The sequence below is a fragment of the Leucoraja erinacea genome, chromosome 22, assembly GCF_028641065.1.
Source record: "Leucoraja erinacea ecotype New England chromosome 22, Leri_hhj_1, whole genome shotgun sequence".
In the NCBI taxonomy this organism is placed as follows: Eukaryota; Metazoa; Chordata; class Chondrichthyes; order Rajiformes; family Rajidae; genus Leucoraja; species Leucoraja erinaceus.
The window spans coordinates 29,787,709-29,803,775 of record NC_073398.1 but is presented as its reverse complement, the minus strand read 5'-3'; the positions used below and the strand labels follow the sequence as shown (position 1 = coordinate 29,803,775).

The following is a 16,067-nucleotide window of genomic DNA, read 5'->3' as shown; positions in this document are numbered from 1 at the left end:
GGAGAAGAAGCTATATTTCCATCTGAAGGGTATTGCATAAATGTTGTGAAATCAAGACACTGGCCTCTGAAGGGGAATTGGGCCACATTACTCTTTAGACCATTTAATTTCTATTCAATTTCAAATGAAAATGATACCTTCACTTTGAGTAATTCCTTTGTTTCTTAAGTATGTAGCTGAACTGGACCTGGAAAACACTGTACAGGTGTAGTGAAAGTTGCAATTGAAAATAACTCATCCTGCTGAATACTGGAACTAGAATGTTAATGTAAATGAAAACAAATGTGAATGAATGGGAGCTGCACAAATATCTTTAGTCCGACAGAACAGATTTTTTTTTAAATGACTGCATCCCTGAATTAGTCTATGATTGTGCAACATGTCTGATCTTTTGATGTTTAATAGTAATTTTTATGGGTCTAAGCCATCATTGACCTTTAGTTGGATTAAAAATACATTGGAACATCCCTTTGTGTCTAACCAATACTCTATCCACAGTTGGATAATTACTGGCTGACCTGATACTAGTTTGAAAACAAACAGCATAAGGAGTACTCTATCGGATACTGGTTTTCCAACAATTCCAATGTTTATATTCATTAAATCTAGGTGTAATTGAAGAAAAAATGTGTTAATATTTGTCTTTCAACATGTCCCAAAAATGCCTCTTCTAATTGCTGCACTTCATAATATTAACCCAATTAAGTATGTGTTTGCTGTGCTTTTAAATGCTATCATTAAAACAAAATATTACATCTAATATCAAGTGTTGTCCCATTCCACATCCAGCGCGCATATCTCTGCAGCTAATTTGTGATGTTTACTATTGCTTTATGATTTTAGCTGAAAAAAAAAATAATTCCGTTGTTTCAGCACATTGTTAATTATCCAACTTGGTGAAACATAAACTTCTGAAAATTCCTGGCAGGTATTTCATTGTCAATGCAGTGCAAAAGTCAGTGATACTAGTGTAATTCCTGTTGGTAAAGAAACGGAAAGAAAAATAACTAGTTCATTACAATTAGGAGCAAAAAAACAGAAAAGGGACAGTTTTGTGTACTTTAAAGTCAGGCAATTATAGAACAGAGAACAGTACAGCATATGACCAGGCCCTTCAGCCCACAATATCTGTGCTGAACATGATGCCAAACCCTTCACTTATCCACCTGTACATAACTTATATCCCTCCATTTCCTGCATGTCCATAGGACCATCCAAAAGTCTGAAGAAGGGTTTCGACCCGAAACGTTGCCTATTCCTTCTCTCCATAGATACTGCCTCACCCGCTGAGTACCTCCAGCATTTTTGTCTACCTAAAATGTTGTATATACCTCTTCAAAATGTCCCCAAGATCCTTTGAGGCAATTTTCTGAAATCTCATTTAATATTTTAGCAGTTTGCTGAAATTGAAAATCCATCTAAACAATATTTCAAATAAATTTTAAGTGAACTGCAGAAATCTTTAAAATAACAGGAATAGTAGATGGGATGGATATGAATGTTGTTCTATTGTGAGTCAAGTTTAGAAATATTCTAATCATAAAATACATTTACAATGATATTTCTCTAAAAAGCATTTTGAAATGCTTTCCTTAAACTCTTTGTCCAAAGCATTGGCAGTTGTATTTACTCCTGCTTTCATTGTGTTTTGAAGCAATTTGAATGCTGCTGTTTTGTACTCAAATCTTTTGTGACTTGATCCTCGGGAATAGTAAATGTGATGGATACAAATTGTGTTTTTTTGTGAGTTAGGAACAAATGTAGTTTATGATTCTAATCATAAAACCCGTTAAAAATGTTGCACCTTGGTTGGGCAAGTGGCTGCACAAATTCATTCCAAGAGTTCTCCAGTGGTAGCTGGATGTCAGGAGAAGATTGGTGAGTGTATGGAAGAGAAAGGAATTGTTGCTAGATAGAGAGAGAGCAGATGGAAGGAACCTTAGGTTTAGCACAAACAACTGCAGAACCACTTACTTGCTTAGGTTACACAAAAAAGCTGGAGAAACTCAGCGGGTGCAGCAGCATCTATGGAGCGAAGGAAATAGGCAACGTTTCGGGCCGAAACCCTTCTTCAGACCGAAACGTTGCCTATTTCCTTCGCTCCATAGATGCTGCTGCACCCGCTGAGTTTCTCCAGCTTTTTTGTGTAACCTTCGATTCCCCAGCATCTGCAGTTCCCTCTTAAACACTTACTTGCTTAGATTTACTGTGGCTTTCCATTTATAAGTTTTAGCAGAGCAGTGTGCAATGACTTCATTTGTCCTGCGTACTTGCCATAAGAAAATGCAATTCATACCACCTCATCAATTGAAATTAAGGACCAAAGGTGATTTACCTCCAGCACAGAACACGGGTTAATTTGAACACATGCTGTAAGGCTTGCTCTGTACATGTACAAGTATGTGTATACTAACATTGACCACACTTCACCACATAACAACCACCAAAGATTTTAGAGTGTTTCATGGAGAGACAAGAAGATTTGAACAGAAGGGAAAAACTCCACAAAATGGGTTTGTTGAGCATTCAATTTTGAAATTAAGGAAACAAAAAATAAATTTCCATTGTTATTTTAAAATCGTACAGGTACTCATTATTATTATTAGTTAGAAATCAATAATAAAAAGATTACAACTAAACAGGATCCAAGTAAAATGTGGTTGCTCCTATTTTTTATAATATTCTACTGCAGGGTGTAGTATGGCAAAGAAAACCCATGGCAAAACAAGAAAGGGGAGAAAAGCCCAATTAAGACACGTTGCTGTAACTGGCAATTTGTAGCACAGTTGGGAACATTCTTCCTACACACTCCACTTTCCATTAATTGAGAAATTGTGTTTGCTCATAGCTGGAGGAGCTCATTAACCAGAGTTGCCCAGGGGATTGTTTCATATTTATTTATCACTTTTTTTTTTAACTTTCTGGCCAACGAATGCAAATTGCATTAGCATCATCTATCAATTCCTTGGTACGTTACCAAGTGCTGAGGAACTTCCAAGAAATGTGCCAGTTCATTTTTTTTCCCCAGTCTAATCGGAGCCTTGCACACTGGCAGCAGCTGACGGTTAAGGTAAAGTTCTGAGAATAGAAAACTAACCCTGTCAGAGCTAATGCATTCTACTATTACATGAGATGAGACCCAGCATCACAAATAATCCATACCAGCCACTAAATATGCCACATGTGTTTTTTGTGTCAAAGTACAGTTCATTCTGGAGAATTATTTTTTTTCCTTCCTACCACGAGAAACAACCTGACAAATAGAGGTGGCGGTGGAAAGTTGTTTTTCAGACTAGTGGTGTGACTCTGGGATCGGGGCTAATCCCACTGCTGTTTGTCATCGATATCAATGATGTGGTTAGAAACATAGAACAATAGGTGCATGAATATGCCATTCAGCCCTTTGAGTCTGCACTTCCATTCAATATGATCATGGCTGATCATCTAAAATCAGTTCCTCATTCCTGTTTTTTCTCCATATCCCTTGATTCCTTTAGCCCCAAGAGCTAAATCTAACTAATTCTTGAAAATATCCAGTGAATTGGCCTCAACAACCTTCTGTGGCAGAGAATTCCGCAGATTCACTACTCTCTGGGTGAAGACGTTTTTCCTCATCTCAGGCCTAAATGGCCTACCCCTTATTCTTAAACTGTGACCCCTAGTTCTGGACTCCCCCAACATCGGGAACATTTTTCCTGCATCAAGCCTGTCCAATCCTTTAAGAATTGTATATGTTTCTATAAGATATCCTCTCATCCTTCTAAATTCCAGTGAATACAAGCCCAGTCGACCCATTCTTTCATTATATGTCAGTCCCGCCATCCCGAGAATTAACCTGGTGAGCCTACGCTGCACTCCATCAATAACAATAATGTTCTTCCTCAAATTAAGAGACCAAAACTGCACACAATACTCCTGGTGCAGTCTCACCAGGGCCCTGTACAAGTTAGATGAGAATGTACAAGTTAGTTTGCAGATGGCATCAAAAGAATCTGTATCGGACTTTATTTCAGCACAGATTGAGGAACCATCTTCCAGAAGTATATAAAATCCTGATAGGAATAGATAGGTTGAATGAACAGAGTCTTTTTCAAGGATAGGGAAATCGAGAACCAGAGGGTATAGGTTTAAGACAAGACAAGAAAGATTTAATGGAAACCTGAGTGGTAATTTCTTCAATTAGAGGGTGGTGCGTATATGGAACTAGCTACCAGATGTTGAGACAGGTTAACAGACCAAAATGGCAACAGATTGGGAAATATTTTGCAAGCCGCAGAAAAGGTCATAATTAAATATAGCCATTTTGAACTATTTAAGTTAAGTGAAATAAAACAAATCAATGGCCTAACTGGCAGGCTGCTCGTCCATTTAGGAGCATTGACACCATGGAGTTCCCGATAACAGGAAAGTCTCCAACCCTGCAGCCTACATAAACAGTGAGTGTAGAACCTGAAGCCTCTTGTATCTGGAAATGCAGTCGTCAGGACAGCCTGCAAGTGAGAATGAAGCGGGTGATTTTGATCCCACCCCAGCATCCCATTGGCCAATTTATTGTCCCTTGAAAACAAGATTAAGAATTTAAGGGCAATATTATCTAATCGACTTGAGGGAATGTTAAATACTGTATTTCACAGAGACATGATTCAGTCCCAGCTCTCCAGACTCAGCCCTCCAGCTGAAGGTTTCTCAATCCATTACGTGAATCGATGGAGTCATTGGGACAGGTGCATGGGAGACAACATAATGGCCAGTTGCATCACGGCTTGGCTCATCAAATCGAATACCCAGGAACAAAGGAGATTACAGAGGATAATAGACATTGCCCAGTCTATCACAGGGACCGACCTCCCCACCATTGAAGGGATCGATGGGAGGCGCTGCCTCAAAAGGGCAGCCAATATCATCAAAGACGGTGCCATTCAGGTCACACTCACATTTCACTACTGCCATTGGGAAGAAGGTACATGAGCATCAGATTCAAGAACAACTTCTTCTCAGCAACCGTCAGGCTCTTTAACACTACACACTCACATCAGTAACAATGATCTTTGTTCTTGGTTGGACTTTGGTTTTGCACCATTATGGTTGCCTAATATTACTGTTATTAATTTATTGTATTATGTTGTTATGAATCACAACATGAGAAAGGTATTTGGACAGGCACGTGGATGGGAAAGGTTTAGAGGGATGTGGCCCAGGCATGGGCAAATAGGGCTAGCTTGGCTGTGGTAGTTTGGACAAGATGGGCCGAAGGCCGTGCTTCCATGTTAAATGCCTCTGTCACTAACTTGATGATACAATTGGTCCTTTCAAGGAACCGTTACTGCTGCAAGTCCTACCCATTTTTTTAATTTAATTTTGACAAAGTTAATACATTGCCACTGCAGTGCCACATAACATTACTGAAGCTCTCTGAGCATATCTCAAGAAGTAATCCAATCCCATAGATGATGTGATCAGCATTAACCTATTGAGTTTCTTGTCAGATTCTGGGTAGGTTCATAAATCTGATGTTTTGTAATTGAGAAGCAAGAATTTTTTTTATTCCATGTCCTGGGTTACAAATGGTCGGTATTCTCAAATGTTAATGTTTGTATCTTGTATTGTTGACCATTTTAACACAAAATACAAGAAAGTAGATTTTATGTTATTGATGATCTGGAGGGTCACAGGGAATGGAGAAGACCTAATTCATTTAGTGGAGTTTCCAGATGACTAGTTCACTTCAATTTTTCTTCTAGTTTCATTTGTGCTGAAACAATAAGGTGATCTACAATGTAAACATGCCAGAGTATACAGCTTAAATTAACATGCCAATAAATTTCATACAGTGCCCTCCATAATGTTTGGGACAAAGAACCATCATTTATTTATTTGCCTCTGTACTCCACAATTTGAGATTTGTAATAGAAAAAATGCACCATGCAGTTAAAGTACACATTGGCATATTTTAATAAAGGCCATTGTGAAGCAAAAAGCAAAAGCATCCGATGATAATTGCTGTCTTTTTATGCAGTGCCTCCTTTAGATCCCTTGTTTACTCCTAATTTCATGAGGTGGGGGTCAACTTTCTTAGGTGAATAAAGTTTAGGAATTATTGCATCATCATCTACAGATGGTCCAGCTTGCATTGCCATCCCATTCAAGGAAAGCACCTCATCACAAAGTATAAGGTAGATAAAAATGCTGGAGAAACTCAGCGGGTGAGGCAGCATCTGTGGAACGAAGGAATAGGCGACGTTTCGGGTCGAGACCCTTCTTCAGACATCACAAAGTAATGTTGTTCTGGGAATAGCCCATCATCAAAATTGCAATGCACATGTGATAATTAGCCTAAGATAGAAACAAAAAGCTGGTGTAACTCAGCAGGACAGGCAGCATCTCTGGAGAGAAGGAATGGGTGATGTTTTGGGTTGAGACCCTTCTTCAGACTTCAGGTGTTCTTTGACTATCGGCATCTCCAACAGTCAACATTTTTAACCCTGGTTTTATGTCCATCCAACCTGCTTGGAGGTTTGGTGACACCAGAGTAGCAGATTTTCCGGAATATTGGATGTTATTCCAATTAATACTCTTAACATTCTTCTAATTTTTTTTAGATGATACTTAGTAGTGTAATAAATTTCCCAGCGATCCAGGAAAGTTTGCGGAGCATGGGAAATGGGACCCGGTAAGTTTTAAGGGGCTGCAGGAGACAGAACCCAGTAAGCTTTTAGCGAGTGTGGAGACGGGACCCTGGTAAGTTTCAAGGGAGCAGACAAAAAGAGGATTCTCTGTTGTACGGGCTGTTCTCAGACTTGCATTCGGAGACAGATATCAAGTACTGCTGGAAAACCATCAATTCCATGAAGGATGCACTTTGCTCTGGCTGAATCTTGTTGGTTCAGCGAGATGTCCGTAAGGGAATGGTACTGACTAGCACAGCCCAGACTGCGGATGCATGTGCTGAGGGAAGCTTGGGGCAGCCAACCCGAAGTTTCTGTAGAAGAGGGCCACGGGATAGGGTCCTCCTTGCTAGACATTGAGGGCTAACTCCAATGGAGGACACCCTTCAAATAAGGGAAGGGATATTGCCCCATGAGGGTCACATGGGTGGCAAGGCTGTTTTGTGCAAAGACAAGTGCTGACACAATTCAGCATGATTCAAGCAAATGTATAGACACTAAGAATTTATTGAGCTTTTTCCCAGTATTTGTTTTGTTTATATGTTTTTATTGTGAGTCGAGTTTAGTTCTGCAATAAAGAACAGAAATCAGAAAAAATGAAATAAGAAAAGAGATCAAAAACAAGGTAAAAGAAGTTCAGGAATCAGTACCTAGTGAGCCAGATGCCAATCCATCAGCATTCCTGAATAATCAGAAAATGAATGAATGCAATATTATTGTACCTTGTATAGGGTTCAACGGGTGATTGCAGTTTGGTATGTTAATATTACGCAGCATCACTTTAAGGTAAATTAAATACAGATTTACATGTTACAAAATCTCTTACGTGGTGCAATGTTTTGATTGAAATTAAAATATATGCTGTAAACATAGCAATAGATAAGGATGTATTCAAACATACTTAAGTCTTTTACGTGTGCACATCCTGGGAACAAAACCTCGGGTACAGTTTTGTCATCCTTTTCTCCACCAGTCCTTTATTATAAATTCCTAAGTTTACATTTATAACGTTGAATGGCCGTACAAATGAGGCACACTGAATTTACACCCTTCTGCCAGAGATGATGCTGTGATGCTATGGTAAAGTATTTTCCTGTTTTACACGGCACTGCAGAGAAATTGCAATGCTACAACAAGCTCGTTGCTATCCTCAAGCTGTTGTGGGTACATTGACTTAACTGCAAGCAATGTACTACTTGTAGATAAAATGTTCAAGAAGGAACCGCAGATGCTGAAAAATCGAAGGTGGACAAAAATGCTGGAGAAACTCAGCGGGTGCGGCAGCATCTATGGAGCGAAGGAAATAGGCAACGTTTCGGGACGAAACGTTGCCTATTTCCTTCACTCCATAGATGCTGTCGCACCCGCTGAGTTTCTCCGGCATTTTTGTCTACTTGTAGATAAAGATGGGTTTATGAATTCCAGATGTAAATTATATCATATTTAACGCCCTGGGAAAAAATATCCCCATATGGATTGTTTTGACAATATTAGAGGGGATTGCTACTAATTTCAGTCTGTAGTAACCTTCAGTAGTATTCTATATGTACAGGAGACGAATAGTCACTGAAAGTGAAGTATTTACTGATCTTGTCCAGGTATAACAGCAGCATCTGGCTTGGATAATTGTGGGTAGGTAGGTTAATTAGTTACTGTACATTCTCCCAACTGTGCGTAAGTTAGTGGGTGGTAGAATCTGGGGGGAGTTGATGGGAATGTGAAGAAGATAAAATAGGATTAGTGTAAAATAAAGGCTAACATTTCACCCGTCGTACTAATTAGCTGCTGAATAAACCTTGCCTTTCCATTGTATGCCATCTAACAAATGTTTGCCTGACTATTTAACCTTTCAACGTAGTTTTTTTTTGCAGACCTTTTGTCCCCCACTCCTCATTTGCTTTTCCTCCTACCTATTTGGTGTCAACTAGTTTGGTCAGATCCACCTCGGTATCATTGTCCATGTTGAAAAGATGTATTGTTTCCCCACCATTGAGCCCTTTGGTACCCTACTAATTACAGTTTGCCAACGTGAAAATGTTCCAATGCCTCTCCTGGTGTTATTTTGCCCGTCTTTTCCCCACACTAATATTTAATCCATACATTGCAAGCTCTAACTTTATCCAGTGACTGTTACGGTATCACCGTTTGAAAGTCCAAATACATTACACCTGTTAGTTTCCCTTTGATCATTACATCCTTGAAGAACCCTAATAAAATTGATTTCCCTTTCATGAAACCATGCATAACATAATTATGATTTTTTTAATGTTCTGCCAGAATTTCCTCAAAAATCGATTCCTGCATTTTCCCTGTAAGGTATGTTCAATCAGGGGTCTATAATTGGCTGATAACTGTCTCCATTTTCTTCTTGAATTGGGTTTTTTTTTCCCCAGTCCTAAGATCTGACCATAGCAGAGGGTTATTATTAATTCATCCGTCATCTCTACATCTTTAACAAGTCTGGATGTTAACCACCAGGTCTTTTTTTTAACCTTTTTTTTAACCTTTTTAACCTTTTTCTATGGTATGGAAACTTATTATCTATTTTATGTAACGCACTTTGGTGTCAATGCGAGTTGACTTAAAACGTGCTATATAAATAAAACTTACTTACTTACTTACTTACTTACTTACTTACTTACTTACTTACTTACTTACTTACTTACTTACTTACTTACTTACTTACTTACTTACTTACTTACTTACTTACTTACTTGTAAATTTGTCAGCCTTTAAATGTTCCTGACATTACTTCATTAGTATGACAGTTGTTTTAAGTTTCTCCATCCATTTTACACTTTTTTAGTAATATTGGGATGCTTCTGTTATTTATAAGAAAAGACAAAAATATTTGAAAAAAGTCTCTACCAACCAGTCCTTGATTTCTCCTAGTATCCAGTATTTATCTCTGTTCATCCCAATGCACTTCACTGTACGATAAGCTACATTTGAAGTGCAATTACCAGATAAACATAGAAAAAAACAGCAGCCAATTTGTGTGCAGCAAGTTTCCATAAACCAGCATAAATGTAACCAGATATTTCACCTAAAGCTGGTTAAAGAACAAATATTGGCAGGAGTGCCAAGGATAAATTCACTGCACTTTCTTGAAATTATTCTCTCAGATCATTTGCAGCGACAGATGGGGTCTTCTTTAACATCTCATCTAGTTGACAACATTTCCAATAATGTAAGGCTCTCTCTGAACTGTCATAAGCCTTTAGTAATTTATACTGGAATCTGCCAAGCCTTCTTCAGAGTTGGCTGGGAGTTCTAATACTATTAAATATATCTCATGCCAGTAAAATAACCAAGAGTAGCATGGATGTTGCCTGACCCGCACCCTCCAGCGCTTCACAATTACAATTGAGAATGGTTAATTGTTGAGGAAGGAAACAAAAAAACTATTTGCTTTTCCAATCTTTTAGAATTATTTCCAGTGAAAACTCTTAGTGTTTTGCTCTAGATTTCGGCCTCTGCAGTTCTTTGTGTCTCCGTCTTAAGAGTAGAATTATGTTTAGCTGATTTTCTTATGTCTTTAATTTATAATCTTGGAAGCCACAGTTTAAGAGTCTGACATTCAGCATAGATCGGGGAATGAAGCTGGACTTCTTGGTCTGCATGGTTTGTTGCTACAATTGATTGGTGCATTAATTCTATTGTGAAGCTTTTCCTGTTTTGTAACGAGGTAGTTGACAAGAACTCAGTCTCACTGAGAAGTTCAACCTCAACCCCCTGCTGTTATTAAAATCATTGTAATTGCCATGTTAGAATACAATAAACAAAAAGAACCTTCAATAATTGGTTTGTATAATCCTGCTTAAAGAGCAGCTTTGGCATGTATATATTTTTAAAACATTCAATAATGTTGCGCCTCATTCTTCATAACAAAGCCAAGATAAGCTTATTAAGCAGATTGTTACAGTTGTGATTGCAATTTTGTTGGCAGAATTATTTCAGGAAAATAATTATTTGCTGTAGTGGTCTTGTATAGATTTTCAGGTGTTGAATTGGTTCTTGTGCAAATGTCTCAGAGGATACAATTGAATTGAGAATGTGTAATTGTTGAGGGAGGAAATGAAAAGAATATTTTTCTTTTCCAATCTTTTAGAATTATTTCCAGTGAAAGATTATGCATAAATAACTTATGGGGAAATAACAGCCACTGTAGTTTTTAGTCCTTATCTCAGATTGTGATAGTTGTGAAGCCGTGTTCGGCAAACCTAGACTTGCTCCTCAATCCTGTTCATGATTAACCTGTACCTTTCTTCTATCCATGTGCTGTAGTTTTGTATTCTTTCAATACACTTGTCTAACGTCATCTCTCAGTCATGGTTTTAATTGTATTATATTGTACTGAGCATTTCACTCTTGAAGTGATCAGCTTTCCCTCAATATCAGCAAGACAAAGAAAATTGTGACCAACTTCAGAAAGTGAAGCAGTACTAAGTAGATATAGTTAAAAAGTTTCAAGTTGTTAGGAGTAAATATCACCAGCAATTTGTCCTGCACCAGTCATATTGAACCAATGGCCAAAAAAGCACACCAACTCCTTTGCTTCCTGAGAAAGCTTAGGAACTTTGGCATGTCCCCAACAACCCTCACCAACTTGTACAGATGGCTGTAGAAAGCATTTTATCAGGATGCACCAAAGGAAAGATTGGGAACAACTCCATCCAAGAGGGCAAGAAATTGCAGAGTTGTGGACATAGCCTAGGCCATCACGCAAACCAACCTCCCTCCTGTTGACTATTTACACTTCACTCTGCCGCGACAAGGCTGCCAGCATAATCAAAGACGAGTCTCACCACGGTCATTCCCTCTTCTCCCCTTCCCAGCTGTTATCGGGCAACTGAGTGATCCTATCACCAACTAGAGAGCGGTCTACTATCTATCTCATTGGAGACCTTTGGACTATCTTTAATCGGACTTTACTGGACTTTATCTTGCACTAAATGTTATTTCCTTTCACCTGTATCTGTACACTAGACGGTTTGATTGTAATCATGCAGTCTTCATTAGCACACAACAAAAAAACTTTTCACTGTACTTCGATACACGTGACAATAATAAACTAAACTAAGCAATTGGGTGCTACAAGACTTCAAGTAAAATAACAAGAAGGGCTACCTAACAAATAAAAAAAACATAAACTCATGCAGATGCTTAGCAGGTCTGACAGCATCGGTGGAAGTAAATGGACAATGTTTTGGGCTGGGTCCTTCTCCAGAGTTTCAAGATTCCAGCATCTTAATGGGCCTGTCCCACTTACGCGACTTTTGCTGCGACTGCCGTTACCCATCATAGGTCGTTACAGGTCGCTACATGTTGAAAATCCAACGGCGACCAGAAGAAGGTACGACTCTTTGGACGGCTCCTCATGACCATACAGGCTTCACCCCACGACATGTTGCCAGGGTGTCGCCTGTTTGGTTGTGAGTGGTCTCCTCAGTCGCCCAAACAGTCATAGCGTCTTTTTCGTCACCGCTGAATTTTCAACAAGTGGAAAATTTTTGGCGGCTTGCAATGACCTATGACGGGTGCCATCAGTCGCCCAAAAAGTTGCGTAAGTGAGACAGGCCCATTAGTCATTTGTGTCTCCATTCTACCTTATAAAGCAACAAGGTGGCCACTGATTCATGAGAATCTTGGATGGGTTGGTGAGTGAGGGGGAAATAAAATGCCACCTGAGAGGTGTTATTTCAGCAGAGTGTTTAAAGTACGTCTGAAGATTTCTGTAGCACCCTTGTCGTTGAGGCCCCTCTGCCTCTCATGGATTAATTCACTTCATGCAATTTAATAACAGTGAAGAACGATTTAAGCAAAGATTGAATGAGGAAGTATAAATAACGTCACTTCACATGCACAAGCTTGTATTCTGCATAACTGGACAAGAACCTTTGTTCATGGGTATAAATATAGTGATTTGTTATTTATCCTTTCTTCATCATTTGCAAAATAGGAGGAGTTTTACCAGTGAGTCTCGAGGCTTTAAACTAAGTTACATGTGGAGTATCTTCTTTTAAGCCTGAAATGGAATTCCACCTGTTTGCAAACTTGTGGATTTCTTTGGCTGCCTTATCTCCATCATCTGGTCTAAAATGGGAATGTTTGCTGCTGATTCAGCTCCATTCATTGTTTGCTAACAGCTGAAGCATCCCGTGCATGAAATGTAGCAAGACGTGGGCAACAATCGGTTCTGAACATTGCCTTCATTGAAATCTTCATGTTGAACACCCTGGGATGGCCATTGACAAAAAACCTAACAGGGCTAACTACTTAAATGTTGTAGGCACAAACGTAGGGCAGATGTCTTTACTTTAATCTTTATACTTTAGAGATACAGCGCAGAAACAGGCCCTTCGACCCACTGAGTCCACGCCAACCAACGATCACCCCATACATTAACAATATCCTACACACTAGGGACAATTTACAATTTTACCAAAGCCAATTAACCTACAAACCTGTACGTCTTAGAAGTGTGCGAACAAACCGGAGCACTTGGAGAAAACCCAAGCGGTCACACGGAGAACGTCCAGACTCCAGACGGACAGTCCCCGTAATCAGGATCGAACCCAGGTCTCTGGTGCTGTAAGGCAGCAACACTACAGCTGGCCTCAATTTCTCCATTGATTACTCTGCTCTTGGGTGGATGAAAGTCATTGTGTTTGTCAAGGAAGGTGGATTCCCCTGAAGCAAAGTTTGCTTTGAAACTGCATAGCTGGTCGTCTTTTCAAAGTGTCAAGGAAATTCAACACATCCCACTTGGAATTCCCATTCTTCTTCTGTTTGGCTCATGCCAATCTCACACAAAATAACATTTGGAGTCCTAGTGCTCCATCTTCGTGCTCTCTATAGAAAATGCAAAATCAGTCAGGGTTTGTGCTATTCAGGAGTAGCCAGTGCTTCTTGCTGGATCACATACATGGTGTCAGAAGTGGGATTCAAACATACACCTCCATGTAGACGAGGTCCAGACACGCTATGTGATCCCAAATCATCTTTAATCAGCACTTAAACTTTAACAGCATGAAGGATGGTTAGATGCCAGAACATGCCAACTACTGTTCGAACTGAGTAGTGCCAGAAGCAAGTGTTAATATAAACATTATAGCAGGGTGGGGTTAATGATGCTAACTATGTGTGATTGGTTAACATGCGTAGTCAATCTACAGTAGGTGCAATCAAAACAAAGATCTTTTCAAAGATCTTGTCATCATTGTTGTGTTATGAAAACCACAGAAAATATCATGTACTCTCAAGATCACATTTAATAGAATAATATTGCTTACATATATAATTATTGGACTTTGCATTTCGGCAAAGTCCCAGCTGAGAGGAATACAGCAAAATACTGAAAATATTGGGGGTGAAAATGACTTCAGGACAGTTTGTTAGTAAAATGAAGGAAATGGTAACAGAATACATACAGCTGAGTGAGTATAAATTTATGGATGAGAAATTGTGTTCAACCAATTGATGACTTCTTTGACAAATTAACTAGTATGTTAGATAACAAGGAAGACAATGGATGTAGCAAATTTTGTTATACAAAATTTAGTCTGTGAAGTGCCCCATAAAAGATTACCGCATTAGATAAGCACCTGTGGACTTGAACGTAATAGGTTAAGTCCAGGGGGTCAGATATGGGGCTTTATGTGTGGGCCAGATATATTGTCAGTGCAGAGGGGCTAGGAGCAAGCCCAAGTGTGCATCCAGAGTCAAGGTCTGGAATAGTACTAGGTGTGCAGTCAAAGCTGGGACAATGGGAGTGTTCAGCACTGGGAACCTAAGCAGGTAAGCAGCTATGATCAGGGTAGAATAGGGGGGTAGGTGTAAGGCTGGACTCAGGGTCAGGAATGAGAGACGGTATGCAACTGGAGTCAGGGTCAGGAGTAGTACCAGGTGTGGAGTGAGATCCAGGTTGGTCAACATGCACCAAGTGTTTGATTATATTCTGATTTCCATACATGAATATACTAAGATCATTCATGTGCTGCACCTGTTGATCGGAGCTTGGCTCTACTGTGGAATGTAATTGGGAATGTAGTTTAGCCTAACCTTATTCATATCTAATACAATTTAAAGCATAGATATTGTATTCAAGTGTAAGTTACTCGCTACATTATGCATCAGATAGCACAATTTCAAGCTGAATAATGCAAAAGCTCCGTACCAACTATTAACTTGGAAATACTGGGATGAAGTCATTGTTAGGAGTCAATAGTATAAACCACAAGACTGCGTTTTTAGAAGATCTAGTTTGGGTTATTTTAAAATTAATGTACTTATAGCCCTTGTTTAGTTTGTGGTTCAGAGTGGGAAGAGGTGGAGAATTGCTTAAAAATACATTCATAATCTTTACAAAAAATGCACCAGACTCCACAATTATTGATGTTCGATGATAAATGAACAGATTTATATCATGCAGTTTTTTAAATTAAACTCACTCCTGGTCTTGTGCCATCAACTCTATATTTGATTTATTTTCCAGTGCGAGAGATGAATTATTTTTGTAATGGGTTTTCCTCTTTCATGGTGGTATCATTATTCTTGGTAAAATACTGATGTTGCATTGTTGAGTTTGAGAAGGAAATGGACAGTGCCAAACTTATTTTGGTGGTTCATTCATGTAAAAGTAATCTGGAAATAAGTTGCTCATATTGCATTCTCTCCCTTCAACCAAAGGGCACATAACAAGGAAATAGTGAAAAGTGAAAAAAAAGCTATTCATCAATGTCATCAAATGGCAGAGAAATATCTGAAATTAAAGATGAAATAAACAAAATTTCCTAAAATTCAACCACTTTTATTTAGGCTGGAAGCACGATGATTCATTTGTACAGCACAGCCGTAGACTTGCCTACGAGAGATTTTTTAAAGATGAAGAACATTTATTTGTGGTTCTATGATGGGCTAGCACTGCACACTAACTTGTGATATCTGCACAAAAGTTACCAAGTCACCTCATGTATTGCGGTTCCTAATTAAATGTGACTATAATTGGTTTGTTGAGTAGCCGAGGCAAGTTTTTTTATCTTTTCCTCTTTTATGTATGCACCCTACAACCACTTACTTCACAGCTTATTGGTTGTGGCACCGCAATTTGAACATCAATGCAAAGGTTAAAATAATTTATTAGCTATTAGTAATTTATAGTCCCTTAAATTAATTGAACTGAGTCCAAGCTTATTGTTAGCTTTATTTTCTTCCTTTTCAATTCAATTGTTTGGCATTGTTTCTACTCTTTCTTTTCATTCTTCATTATAATCTTGGAATTTTAAAAAAACAGACATGACGTTACATCCTTAGCTCTGCGTAAACTGTTATAGTAAACCTGGTTGCAGTGAGCCTGGTCAGTAAGCAAAATGCTTGATGTTCACGTTTACCACCACTCCG

At 38.8% G+C, this 16,067-nt stretch overlaps 1 protein-coding gene across 1 annotated transcript in view; it reads left to right on the top strand.

Moving 5' to 3' along the window:
* Positions 1–16,067, top strand: part of exoc4 (exocyst complex component 4) — a 362,722-nt gene that overhangs the window by 200,796 nt on the left and 145,859 nt on the right. The window lies entirely within an intron of this gene.